Source organism: Nicotiana sylvestris, chromosome 3 (assembly GCF_000393655.2).
Source record: "Nicotiana sylvestris chromosome 3, ASM39365v2, whole genome shotgun sequence".
In the NCBI taxonomy this organism is placed as follows: domain Eukaryota; kingdom Viridiplantae; phylum Streptophyta; class Magnoliopsida; order Solanales; family Solanaceae; genus Nicotiana; species Nicotiana sylvestris.
The window spans coordinates 205,839,604-205,853,748 of record NC_091059.1 but is presented as its reverse complement, the minus strand read 5'-3'; positions in this window follow the sequence as shown (position 1 = coordinate 205,853,748).

The following is a 14,145-nucleotide window of genomic DNA, read 5'->3' as shown; positions in this document are numbered from 1 at the left end:
AAAATAATATTAGGTCTGCTAGCAGTAAGATACAAAAGTGAACCAATCATTTGTTGATACCCAATTTTTTTCTATATATTTTTATATGCAAAATACTTTCAAAATAGAATGTATATGCATATATATAAGTATGTCCAAGTGTTTTAGTATTTTTTCTAATTTTTAAAAAGATTTTTATTGCCCTATTTTAACAGTACAAAAACCAATAATTGTTCCTTGAATTATTATTTTGGTGATTAACTTATTTTATTCTCACATTTATACCAAAATAGAGCTAATGTAATTTTTGCACATTTTTATAAATTTATTTGGTATTTTTAAAGCTAAATTGCACTTAATTACAATATAAGCCTATTTTAAGATTTAATTGCGTTTATAATTACAAAATTGATTCAAGTATTTTTAATTTAATATTTGTACATTATTAGTTAATTTTGTACCTTTAATTTGTTTCCAGAAATCACTTTACTATTTTTTATAAAATAAAAAGGAAAAAAGTGGCTATTTAAAATTTAGCCCTAAGTATTTCGATTCTAGCCAAATCAGCCTCCCCAGTTAACCCAATTTCAAACCCCAAATGGACCGACACAGTTTCAATTTAACCCGCCCCTAACCCGTTTATTTTACCCGCCCGGCCTTCCCTTTTGATTCAGGCCGTTGATCATTTTGATCAACAGCCATAATTCACCTTTCTATCCTATTACCCCTATGTGTTTGTAAGTCGAGACTTAGGGCATGGAAACAAGAATTGTTGTCTATGAACTGAGTTTTGAATCCTTGAGGTCTTAACCTCTAAGTAGGCTGGAGGGTGTGCCAGTATGTCTCATTGTTGGGTATGCCCCTTTGCCTGCTCTTCCTGCAAATTCCCCACTCCCATATACCCCTATGTGCACTGTTTTAAGTTACTTCCTTCTCCTTTCCCCCTCTCAGAACTCTGCACTTGCACTCACTCTTAGCTTCTAAGTTCTGCCCCCTCATGTGAGCCTTGCCTTGGGACCTTGAGTTCCCTCTGAACTTGGATACTTGAGGGCTCGCCCTTCCACATTTCACTATGACTTAATCCTGCAACGCACTTGGATGTGAGCACTGCCCGGAGTCCATATGAGGCTCTTAGGGAACTCTGACACATCCAAATGAGAGAAAGGCTTTAGGTCTTGATCTTGGGAGTTGGCTTACTTCATACTTCATACAATAAGTTTGAATCAGGCTCTCCTTGGTTGTAATTTTCAATTTTCTGATGTATTTTCTCTGTTTTATTTTTGGATTGTATTAAACTTTTGGGGTGATTAGTTAAAAGGGAGGGGTAACCATTCATGAAAGGGGTAGATGTCCTGCTCATAGGGTTTTCTACACTTCTGCATTTATACAGATACCCTGCCTATAGTTTCTGCACATCTGCATTCATGTAGATGTCCTACTCATAGGGTTTTCTGCACTTCTGCATTTATACAGATACCCTGCCTATAGTTTCTGCATTTCTGCATTCATGTAGATGTCCTGCTCATAGGGTTTTCTGCACTTCTGCATTTATATAGATACCCTGCCTATAGTTTCTGCACTTCTGCATTCATGTAGATATCCTGCTCACAGAAATTTTTGATTTCTGCATTCACATAGATAACTTGCCTACAGGCTTATTAATTCTGCATTCACATAGACAACTTGTCTATAGGAATTTCTACATTCATGAAGATAGCATGTCTTTATGAATTTCTGCATTCATGTAGATAACTTGACTATAAGAACTTATGCATTCCCATTTAGATACCATGACTATAATAATCTATGCATTTGTATATAGATACCATGTCTATAGGATGCACATGCATGTAGATAATATGCCTATAAGTCCTTTCTAATTCTTGCATACTCGCCTCTTATTGGGCAAACGTGTTATAGGTTTTAACAACCAGTGAAATTAGACATCGCGTTCATAATAATATGCAACACCTAGATAACGTGTTTTAAGTTAATAAACACATAGAAAGCATGCCTATAGGGGTTCTAATAAATCTGAATCGCTTCACTCGCTTGTAAGTTTAAACTGTCAGTAATGCATTATCGATTGTAGAACTTGTATTATTCTGTTAAAACTGGTAACCTATCTGTAATTCGTTTACCTCTTCATTTCTAAAATCAGTAGATAGCATGCCTATAAGTCTTCGTCTAACACTTAGGCAAGCCATAAGGTAAACTTGTCAAATTCTTATTAACTACAACCAGCAAGCAGGCCTGATTCAAATTTCTTATCTGAAATATATAATAAATCAGTGTGCCTGAACCTTTTAAGTTTTAATCAGACCCTAAGCAGTATGTACAAGACATGCTAACTATGTGCTTTTCTTTGGTTTTAAGGAGGTCTGTTGAGCCTTATTTGTTTATGTGATTTCTCCCCAAACTTGCCACATGTGTGTTTTGTTTGTCGCCTTAGAATTTTGCCTTTGAAACTACAAAGCCTAATACCCCTTCCCTTTAGGATTATTAGTCCTAAATGCCTCCGGGGCTGATAGGAATGGGACGGGTAATAGCATGCAATAAGTAATCGATACCAATCCGTGCTTTAATACCTTAATGGGGTGGGAAGGGTAGATATGGATATGATGACCACGCGATAACATCTCGTGTAGCCCCTCATTGAGGAGTAATTACCAGATGTTGTGTGGAGTGATCCATATTATTTATAAACCTAGGACCCCCTTTTCCTTTACTTGTTTATTTCATTGTTTACTTTCAAACTATTTTCTCAAAATTTAACTTTTCTTTTAATTTCACCTATTTGTAACCCTTATGTGCAAATCCCCTCTTATTTGAAGTCTTACTTGCCTTCATGTTATTTGTACTTAAAGTCACAATCGTAGCCTAGCCGGGAACCACATTAGTGGATCCTGAGGGGTGCCTAACACCTTCTCTTAAGGATAATTTCAAGCCCTTACCCAATCTCTGGTTTCCTAAATCAAATTCTTCCTAGTGTCCTAATGCACTCAAATCATTAGGTGGCGACTCTTCAATCTAAACCCAATTCCCGAAAGGGAACGAGTTGTCCTCCCAAATGTCATGAACCCGCTTCCGCGAGGAAAAAGGGGGCGCGATAGCATGGCGACTCTGCTGGGGATATCTTTTAGGCTTCTACCATTTCAAGCTATTACTGTGACTTTACATTTCTTATGTTCCTTATTTGTTTAATACCTTTAAGCATTTAATTCCCTCTTCTACTACAAAAAACTAACTTGTCTCTTGTTTCTTTCACTGTTTTCCTTTACTTCTCTCATTTATTACTGTTTTAAATTATTGCAATTATTACTTTATGAACGTGCAAATACGTGACAACTTGTTTTAATTATTGCATAAGCATGTTTTCAACATCATATTCCGCTTGTGTCAAACAAATACCATAGCAATGCTTATAATGAGTGGTTGCGCTCTTCCGATATTATCACCCTTTAAATCCGGCAAAGGCGTATTTACGGTAAAACCAGTCGATCAATGGTGTAGTCGACAGTTCTGTGTGTTTCCCTCTTATGTTGTCCGCTCAAGGGTACCAGTCTAAAACCCCATAGAAACCTTTCTCTATTTAAACTGTGCATGCATCATGGTCAAACCTAGCCCAGTCAGTTATGCTATCCGCATAATGACTCTTTAAGATAGCCTTGTCCAAAGTCCACTGGGTTTCCCTAAAACTCAAACGGACACTACCATGTTCTGTGCATTTATTTGGAGAACTAAATGTCTTATGCCAATTATTGGTATTTAATAGTCGAGTCTGGTAGGGGTGTGATCTTAACCCTTTTGTTTTGCAGAAAATGAGGCACGAGGTCCCCAACTTTGATATGGTTAACACACCATCACTCTTTCTGGACTGGTGGAGGAGTCTTCCATCAAATGACCAAATCAATGAGTGGAAAGAGAGGGCCGCCAAAGCTAGCGAAAAGTTGGAATATCTGGAGTACAGTCTGCTGGAATTGGAAGGGAAAGTGAGGAAGAGAGTCACCGACTGCTAGAACGCTGAAGGAAATGAAGGAGAACACATGGCAAAGGCATTTCTACTGGTGAACCTACGCGAGCTGGAGGATTTGATTAACAAGAGAATTCAACCTGAGAAAGGTCCTTCTGGGACCAAATAGATAGGAGTTTTCTTTTGCTTTATGAAATGTAATAAGGCCAATGGCCACTAGTGACATTTTATTCCTTGTTATTTAGTGTCGTTTTGGGATTTGCCTGCTTTTTATCAATAAAATGAGGCATTTATCATTCTAAGTTCTCCAAATCAATTTGTCGCTAGGCCTACCTCGGGCACAACGAGGCTCCCAAATTAGGACACAATTTACATTCTTGCACTATGTGTTTAAATATCGCAACATCTTTTCCTTATAATCCTCACTAACTTGTTACCTTTTTGTTTTTACTTTTTGTTTATTTAATCTCCTCCCCAAAGGTTAGTTCGTGCACTCTGGCATCGTCATCATATTCCACAATATCAAAGGGCCTTCCACCCACTCCTCCTCCTAGTCCTATCAGAAATAGGAACAAAGGAAAGATGGAAGATTTGAACAACACCAGAAAAGAAAACTCAACTGAACAGGTAGAGGTCACTCATGGTGCTCAGGTCTCCAAAGAAGGAACCTGGCTGCATAACTCAAGAAATTGACTAGTCGAATTCAGGGTGTCGAAGGAAGCAAGGGGATTGAAGAGCTGAACTACGAAGATCTTTGCATACAACCGGATGTCGAACTGCCCGAGGGGTACAAACCTCCTAAGTTCAAGATTTTTGATAGTACAGGGGATACGAGAGTCCAATTTAGAACATACTACGACAAACTAGTCGGAGTAGGGAAAGACGAAAGGATTCGCATGAAGCTTTTCATGAGGAGTCTAAAAGGAGATGCTCTATCTTGGTACATCAGCCAAGACCCGAAAAAATGGCCAAACTGGGTGAGTATGGCGTCCGACTTTATGGATAGATTCAGGTTCAATACGAAAAATGCACCAGATGTGTTCTACATTCAAAACTTAAAGAAGAAGCCCACGGAAACATTCCGCGAGTATGCCACTTGCTAGAGATCAGAAGATGCTAAGGTCAGACCTGCTTTAGAAGAAGAACAAATGAACAAGTTTTTCATCCGGGCTCAAGACCCACAGTACTATGAAAGGTTGATGTAGATTGAGAGCCAAAAATTTTCCGACATTATCAAGCTGGGTGAAAGGATTGAATAGGGTATCAAAAGTGGTATGGTTACGAACTTTGAAGCCTTGCAAGCTACCAATAAGGCTTTACAGTCTAGTGGTACATCCAAGAAAAAGGACGTAGGTGTCGTAATGGTTGCACAAAGAGCCAAATCCCCTATCAAATACCAAGCCTATCTGATACATCCACTCACATATCAGCCTACCCCGAATTACCCAACACCCCCACCCTCTTACCTAACTCCACCACCTACTTTCCAATCACCCCCACCTCCCATATATCAACCAACTTCACCCAGATATTCCCAATACGCACATGTCTACCAAGCCTACAATGCTCAGCCATCCCACTATCAATCACTTCCCACGCATCAAAATTTTCCTAGACCTCGAACAAATTTCGACCGCAAACCCCCCCCCCCCAAAACAGTATACCATCATTGCTGAATCGATTGATCAGTTGTATGAGTGGCTCAAAGCTGCCGGTTACGTCACCCCTATCCCTGCTATAACCCTTGAAAACCCTTCTCAGTAGGTTAATCCGAATAAATCCTGTGCATACCATTCCGGCATGAAAGGCATACTATTGATGAATGTCGCTCTCTGAAAGACAAGATCCAGACTTTGATTGATAACAAGATCATTGTGGAAAATGAGCCTACTCCGAATGTCCGCAAAAACCCTCTGTCGGACCATAAGGGTGGAGGTATTCACATGATTGAAATAGAGGATGATTGGGATCCCAAAGGATCGATCAGTTTAATCACAGAAGGTGACGAACCAAAAAAGCCAATAGTTACCCTTAATCCGATTGTAGTCCAGACTCAGCCTTTTTGGGGATGTCGAGGTAAACATGTCTGTACCACTTAAGTTTGAAGCACCACCCCCTGCAAAGGTGCCAACACCAATTTAGGTCGAGTTTGGGTCTCCAGCAAAAGCACTCACACTATTTGAAGTTGCGGTTTTACCCTCCAAAATACATGCTCCATTCAGAGTAAAGGTGCTCATTCTAGTAGCAATGTCGGCCATAATACCATTCCATACGAATGTCATACCTTGGGATTACACAGCCGAGGCGAGAAGAAAAGGGAAGGTCAAGTTCGGGGAAGCCATTGCGGCACAGGGTATGACAAGAACTGGTAGGGTTTATACTCCAGAGCATTTAGCTGAGTCGAGTAAGCAGGCCTCTGGTCGGCCGACCATCACTAAAACCAAGCCTGACTATCTCTGAAGAAAGATACAAGCCAAGGAATACTCAGTCATTAATCAGCTGAACAAAACACCAGCACAGATTTCTATCCTAGCTTTGCTGCAAAGTTCTGGCATACATAAGAATGCCTTGCTGAAGGTGCTGAGCGAGGCATATGTACCAAGCAACATCACCGGAGGAGAAATGGAAAACATGGTAGGGTAGGTATTGGAAAGTCACAAGATCACTTTTCATGAGGATGAGCTGCCACCAGAAGGGTTGAGTCACAACAAAGCGTTGCACATCACTGTGCAATGCGAAGATTATTTTATCACTAGGGTCCTGATTGATGGAGGGTCCAACCTCAATATTTGTCCGTTGGTAACACTCAGAACATTGGGAAAGGGTCTGCATGAGATCAAGGACGGGGCCATCAACGTCAAAGATTTTGACGGTTCCCAAAGATCCATCATTGGGGAAATCAGTTTGTGCTTGCAAATGGGGCCTACTTGGTTCGATGTTGATTTCCAAGTAATAGATGTGCCAGCATTCTATAATCTGCTATTAGGATGGCCTTGGATTCATGCCGTTGGGGCCGTAGCATCAACACTGCATCAGGCGGTGAAATTTGAATGGAACCACCAAGAGGTGATCATTCACGGCGACGATAGCAATCCCATATACAGTCGCCAAAACCATCCCAGCGATCGGAGAAAGGAGAATGATGGACATGGAAACCTATCACCACATCGAGCGAGTCAACGTCGTTGACAAAGACAAATGGTGGGACAACAAAACTGAAAGCGTATGAACTGGAGCGGATATGAACCTGGCAATGGACTTGGCAAGAACCTCCAAGGAATCGCCAAGCCTATCAAACTGAAAAAATATGGCACTACTTTCGGTCTGGGATATGAGTACACCTAGGAGGAATTCAACCACTGGTCTCCACCATGGCGCGGTCCTTACTATCCACTGGAGCAGCCAATACCACATTTGGAGCAGACTTTCTAGCCGGCCGATGTTATCTATGGGTTGGAAGAAGAAGAAGCACTAGCAGCTGTGAAAAGCTTGTTCTTAGAGAACAATGACATGGATTGTTGTATTGTTCTCGAGGAGGAGGGGAGTTTGTCACGACCCAAACTGAAGGGCCATGACTAGCACCCGACCACACTTGCCGAGCACCAACGTACATTTCATCTAACCTTCATTATTATCTTTTAAGGCTAAAGAGATCAATATAAATGGTAGACCTAGATCATGGACAACCAGCAATAAAATATGACGGCATGAACATACATAGCAGGGGATGACCAGACAATCAAGAAACTACATATAAGGTATGAGCTACCACGCTACTATGAAAGACTATACAACAAAAACTAGCCGACAAGGCATACCAAACTATACATGAGCCGACACTTGTCTATGAGCCTCTAAAAGAACATAAGTGTTGCAACATAGCCGGAACAGGGCCCCGACATACCCATAATGTCTATAACAAAAATTGCATACCAAGACCAAGGCAAGTCCGGAGAAGGGATCTCGCCAATCACCGCTGAACTGGACAGTCTACTGTGGTGGGGGAGCTGCACCTGTCTGTCTATCAGGACCTGCAGCACGACATGCAGCGTCCACAAATAAAAGGACGTCAGTACGAATAAAGTACTGAGTATGTAAGGCAAGGAACCATAAATACGATCAGTAATGTAAGCAAGGATAAAGAATATACCACCTGTAACATCTTAGTACCTCTGAGGGCTACTTACATGAAATGCATGATACATATGTATAAATACATAAACCTTTAAAGCATTCGCCTCTGTGGGCATCATCATCATCATATCGTACCCGGCCATAATAGGCTCGGTAGAATCGTACCCGGCCACGTGGAGCTCGGTAAAACCCAACTGATCAGTGGTTGCACAATAGGTGCCGTACCCGGCCAACTATAGCGTGGCTCGGTAGAGTAAAATAGATACATATATATAATGCATGCTCGACTCATGGAATCACATTCTAAACCTTTCGGAGTGACGTAAGGTCGGTATCCTCTGTACACGTTATTAGGACTAACTCTTCACTATGAACCTTATAAGAATCAGGAAGTACCAATAACATTGATAACATAAGAATAAGAGAAGCAACATTAACATCAATCGTTCCATAAGAGGGAAAACCTTCTAAAGTGATTCTAGTGCCGAAAAACACTAATTGATCGCTAGTTTCATTTTTTTGTTGTTGTGGCAGCATTGGAGGGATATTTCTTGGAAATTTAAGGTCAAATTGGAGTTGTTCTTTCTGTATAAAGGTAAGGAACCTCTTACTCTATATGTATTTAAGATTATCCAAGTTGCGGCTAAGCCATTGAAGCTAGAACTTGTGAGATATATATCGAAAGGTTTGGCCCTTCCATACAGGCAGTGAGCAGAGGATCATGCCTCAACAATTGGACCATCAAATCCACGAAATCCCGGAAAGCCTCGGGCATTACTATTAACTATCTTGATGAACCAATGACTATGACATGCAACGGGACAACGCAACAAACAGACACAGATTCAGAGGAAGATGAAATATCGGAAGAGATTGTTAAGGAAGTTGAGAATTTTGAGAACAGACCTAAGTCCAACCTGGATGAGACCGAGATGGTTAACCTGGGAGATGCAGAAAATATTAAAGAAACTCGGATCAGCATTCATTTGTCACCATCAGAAAAGGAAGAATACACACAATTGCTGAAGGAATATGAGGACGTATTCGCCTGGTCATATGATGACATGATTGGTTTGAGCATATCTATTGTAGCGCACAAACTACCAACTGATCCGACATGTCTACCGGTAAAACAGAAATTCAGAAAGTTTAAACCCGACATGAGTCTGAAAATCAAGGAAGAAGTCACTAAGCAGGTTAAAGCTAAGGTTCTCAGAGTAGTAGAATATCCGGCATGGCTAGCCAACATCGTACCAGTACCAAAGAAGGACAGAAAGGTTTCTGTGTCGACTACCGGGATCTCAACCGGGCCAGTTTGAAAGACGACTTCCCCTTGCCAAACATACATATCCTAATTGACAATTGCGCCAAACATAAGTTGCAATCATTTGTAGATTGTTTCGCTGGGTATCATCATATCTGGATGGATGAAGAAGATGTTGAGAAAACGGCCTTCATTATGCCATGGGGAATGTACTGCTACAAGATGATGCCATTCAGGTTGAAGAATGCAGGGGCCACCTACATGAGGGCCATGACTACTATCTTCCATGATATGATACACAAGGAGATAGAGGTGTATGTAGATGATGTTATTATCAAGTTCAAGAAAGTCGTTGATCACATGGAAGATTTGAGGAAATTCTTCAATAGACTGCGAAGGTACAATCTAAAATTGAATCCTGCAAAATGTGCATTCAGGTTTCTTGCTGGAAAGCTACCTGGGTTTACTGTGAGTCGCCGAGGAATAGAACTGGATCCATCAAATGTTAAAGCTATTCAAGAACTGCCTCCGCCAAAGAACAAGAAGGACGCGATGAGTTTCTTGGGGAGACTTAACTACATCAGCCAATTCATAGCACAGTCTACACTTATTTGTGAGCCGATCTTTAAGATGTTGAAGAAGGACGCCGCTACCAAATGGACTGATGATTGCCAAAAAGCTTTTGACAGAATCAAGGAATACCTATTAACACCGCTAGTCCTAGTTCCACCTGAGCCAGGTAGACCTTTATTACTCTACCTCGCAGTATTGGATGGAGCGTTCGGTTGTGTTCTGGAGCAACATGATGAAATAGGGAGGAAGGAGTAGGCCATATATTACCTCAGTAAGAAGTTCACCCTATACGAGGCTCGGTATTCTCTGTTAGAGCGCACCTGTTGTGCTTTGACTTGGGTAGCTCAGAAGTTGAGGCACTACTTCTGTGCCTATACTACATATCACATATCAAGGATGGATCCTTTGAAGTACATCTTTCAGAAGCCCATGCCTACTGGCAAGCTCGCCAAATGGCAAATCCTGTTAAGTGAATTTGACATTGTCTAGCAGATCAAAGGACAGGCACTAGCAGATCACTTTGCTGAAAATCCTATGGACGGAGAATACGAACCCCTGAAAACATATTTTCCTGATGAAGAGGTGTCATTTATAGGAGAAGACATTGCAGAATCCTATGACGGTTGGAGAATGTTTTTTGATAGAGCAGCAAATTTCAAAGGAGTTGGCATAGGAGTAGTTCTAGTATCAGAAACCAGTCAGCATTATCTGGTATCTGCCAAGCTCAGGTTCCTGTGCACCAACAACATGGCCGAGTACGAAGCCTGCATCTTAGGGCTTAAGATGGCCATTGACATGAACATCCAAGAGTTTCTAGTAATTGGGGATTCAGACTTGCTTATACATCAGGTCCGAGAAGAATGGGCGACCAAGAACTCCAAGATACTCCCTTATCTGCATCACGTACAGGAGTTGAGAAAGAGGTTCACAAAGACAGAGTTCCAGTATGCTCCTAGAGCCCAGAATGAGTTTGTCGATGCATTGGCTACCCTATCATCCATGATATAGCATCCAGATAAGAACTTTGTTGATCTATTCCGGTAAAGATACATGATCAGCCAGCTTATTATGCTCATGTTGAGGAAAAAGTAAATGGAAAGCCTTGGTTTCATGATATCAAGGAATACTTGATGAAAGGAGAATACCTAGAACTTGCAAATCCTACTCAGAAACGCACACTTCGGAGGTTGTCCAACAATTTCTTTCACAGCGGAGGAATCCTGTACAGGAGGGCTTCTGATTTAGGATTGCTAAGATGTGTCAACGCAAAAGAAGCATCTAAACTGCTAGAAGAAATCCACGTTGGGACCTGCGGTCCACATATGAATGGCTTTGTTTTAGCGAAGAAGATACTCCGAGCTAGTTACTTTTGGATGACTATAAAGACGGACTGCATCCAGTATGTCCGAAAATGCCACCGCTGCCAGATACATGCAGACATGATAAAGGTACCTCCAAATGAGCTTAATGCAATGAGCTCGTCGGGGCCGTTCGCCGCATAGGGGATGGATATTATCGGACTAATCGAACCTGCCGCATCAAACGGGCACAGGTTTATCCTAGTAGCAACTGATTATTTCACCAAATGGGTTGAAGCAGCATCTTACAGAGTAGTGACCAAGAAAGTTGTGGCAGACTTCGTCCGCGACCGTATCGTGTGTCGGTTCGGAATTCCAGAGTCAATCATTACCGATAATGGCTCCAACCTCAACAGTGATTTGATGAAATCCATGTGTGAAACCTTCAAGATCAAACACAAAAATTCTACAACTTACAGACCTCAGATGAACGTAGCCGTAGAGGCCGCCAATAAGAATATCAAGAAGATACTAAGGAAAATGATAGAGAAGCATAAGTAGTGGCACGAGAAGCTCTCATTTGCTTATTGGGATACCGAACCATAGTCCGCACGTCAACCGGGGCAACCCCCTATATGCTGGTTTACTGTACATAGGTTGTTATTCCCACTGAGGTAGAAATTCCTTCCCTAAGGATCATACAGGAAGCTGAACTCGACAATGCAAAATGGGTCAAGAGTCGTTACGAGCAACTAGCTTTTATAGACAGAAAGAGAATGAATGCAGTTTGCCACGGTCAGCTTTATCATAACAGAATGTCCAAAGCCTTCAACAAAAGAGTCAAGCCGAGACAGTTCACAGCGGGGCAGCTGATGTTAAAGAAAATCTTTCCACATCAAGATGAAGCCAAAGGGAAATTCTCTCCCAACTAGCAGGGTCCATACATGGTCACCGGGTTCTAACAAGAGGAGCCCTCATACTCGCAGAAATGGATGGAGAAATTTGACCAAAGCCGATCAATTCAGACACAGTCAAGCGATACTATGTGTAATCTTTATGTTTTCCTTATATGATGTAATTTGAACTAGCTTGACCTGATTCCCGTTTAAGAGGGGATACACAGGCAACCCTATGGGTTCGGTCACAATTCAATAAAATTTCCATTTCCCCCGCTATTGGAAACTGGGGCAGAATTTTGAGGAGGACCCTCAAAATATCGGAGCAAAGGAAGTTGCAATGTCTTGAACCACGTCGCAGTCGTCGGTTCATCTAAAGAGAACTATTCTTAATTATGTACTTATGTTATGTTTTTACTAAATCATGCATATTTATTACTAAAATTGCCTTGTTTAGCGATGCTACCCTAGTGATATATACGGTATCGCCAGATCAAATCCAAGCAGGTCAAGCAAAGCCAGCGGGGATACGAACTAACCTTGCCCCCTTTACAAACTCACGATTTTTCTTTGGATGCAGACACTTGAGTTGCAAAATCATCAAATATACTATACGCTCACTCATAAAGCTCAGGAATACAACTTTATTGCACTCGCTCGCAACCGCTATCCATACAACAGTATCCCCAATAGGCATAATATCCCCAGCAAATCGCGATACTGTAATCCGCTATCAGCTAAGAAAACTCTATTGCCATTTGCCATTTTACTTCCTGCATAAGGCTACCATTCTTCCTTCCGAGACTATGCTCTATCTCCATCTGCATTCTCTGCATTGCATAAGGCTACCATTCTGCCTTCCGAGACTAAGCTCTGTCTCCATCTGCATTCTTTGCATTGCATAAGGCTACCATTCTGCCTTCCGAGGTTAAGCTCTACCTCCATCTACATTCTCTGCATTGCATAAGGCTACCATTCTGCCTTCCGAGACTAAGCTCTGTCTCCATCTGCATTCTCTGCATTGCATAAGGCTACAATTCTACCTTCCGAGGTTAAGCTCTACCTCCATTTGCATTCTCTGCATTGCATAAGGCTACCATTCTAAGCTCTGTCTCCATCTGCATTCTCTGCATTGCATAAGGCTACCATTCTGCCTTCCGAGGTTAAGCTCTACCTCCATCTGCATTCTCTGCATTGCATAAGGCTACTATTCTAAGCTCTGTCTCCATCTGCATTCTCTGCATTGTATAAGGCTACCATTCTGCCTTCCGAGGTTAAGCTCTACCTCCATCTTCATTCTCTGCATTGCATAAGGCTACCATTCTACCTTCCGAGGTTAAGCTCTACCTCCATCTTGCATGGCTGAAAGATCGCCACTTCATTTACATCTTACATCGCCTGAAAAATCGCCACTTCATTTACATCTTACATCGGCTGAATGATCGCTACTTCATTTACATTTTGCATAGGTGAAAGATCGCCACTTCATTTATACCTTGCATCGGCTGAAATATCACCACTTCGTTTACATCTTGCATGGCTGAAAGATCGCCACTTCATTTACATCTTGCATGGCTGAAAGATCGCCACTTCATTTACATCTTGCATCGTCTGAAAGATCGCCACTTCATTTACATCTTGCATGACTGAAAGATCGCCACTTCATTTATACCTTGCATCGGCTGAAAGATCGCTACCTCATTTACATCATATCATGGGTTGAAAGATCGCCAATCTGTCCAAAGGCATCATTGTTCGGAGGCACCATCTTCATAGCCCGAGAACGCCATGCCATGGCCTAAGGACTCCTTTTATCTTTTGCATATCAATATTCAAAGGCATCATAGTTCGGAGGCATCATTCTCATAGCCCGAGAGCATCATTTTATGGCCTGCAAATCTTTATTATACGCTTCATGGCCCAGGACATCATGGTCTGAGGACATCATCCTAACCGTCCAAAGACAACATTCAGGGTCCAATGGGAACTTGCATCATGTTTAAATTTTTCGCACAGTATACACTTGTA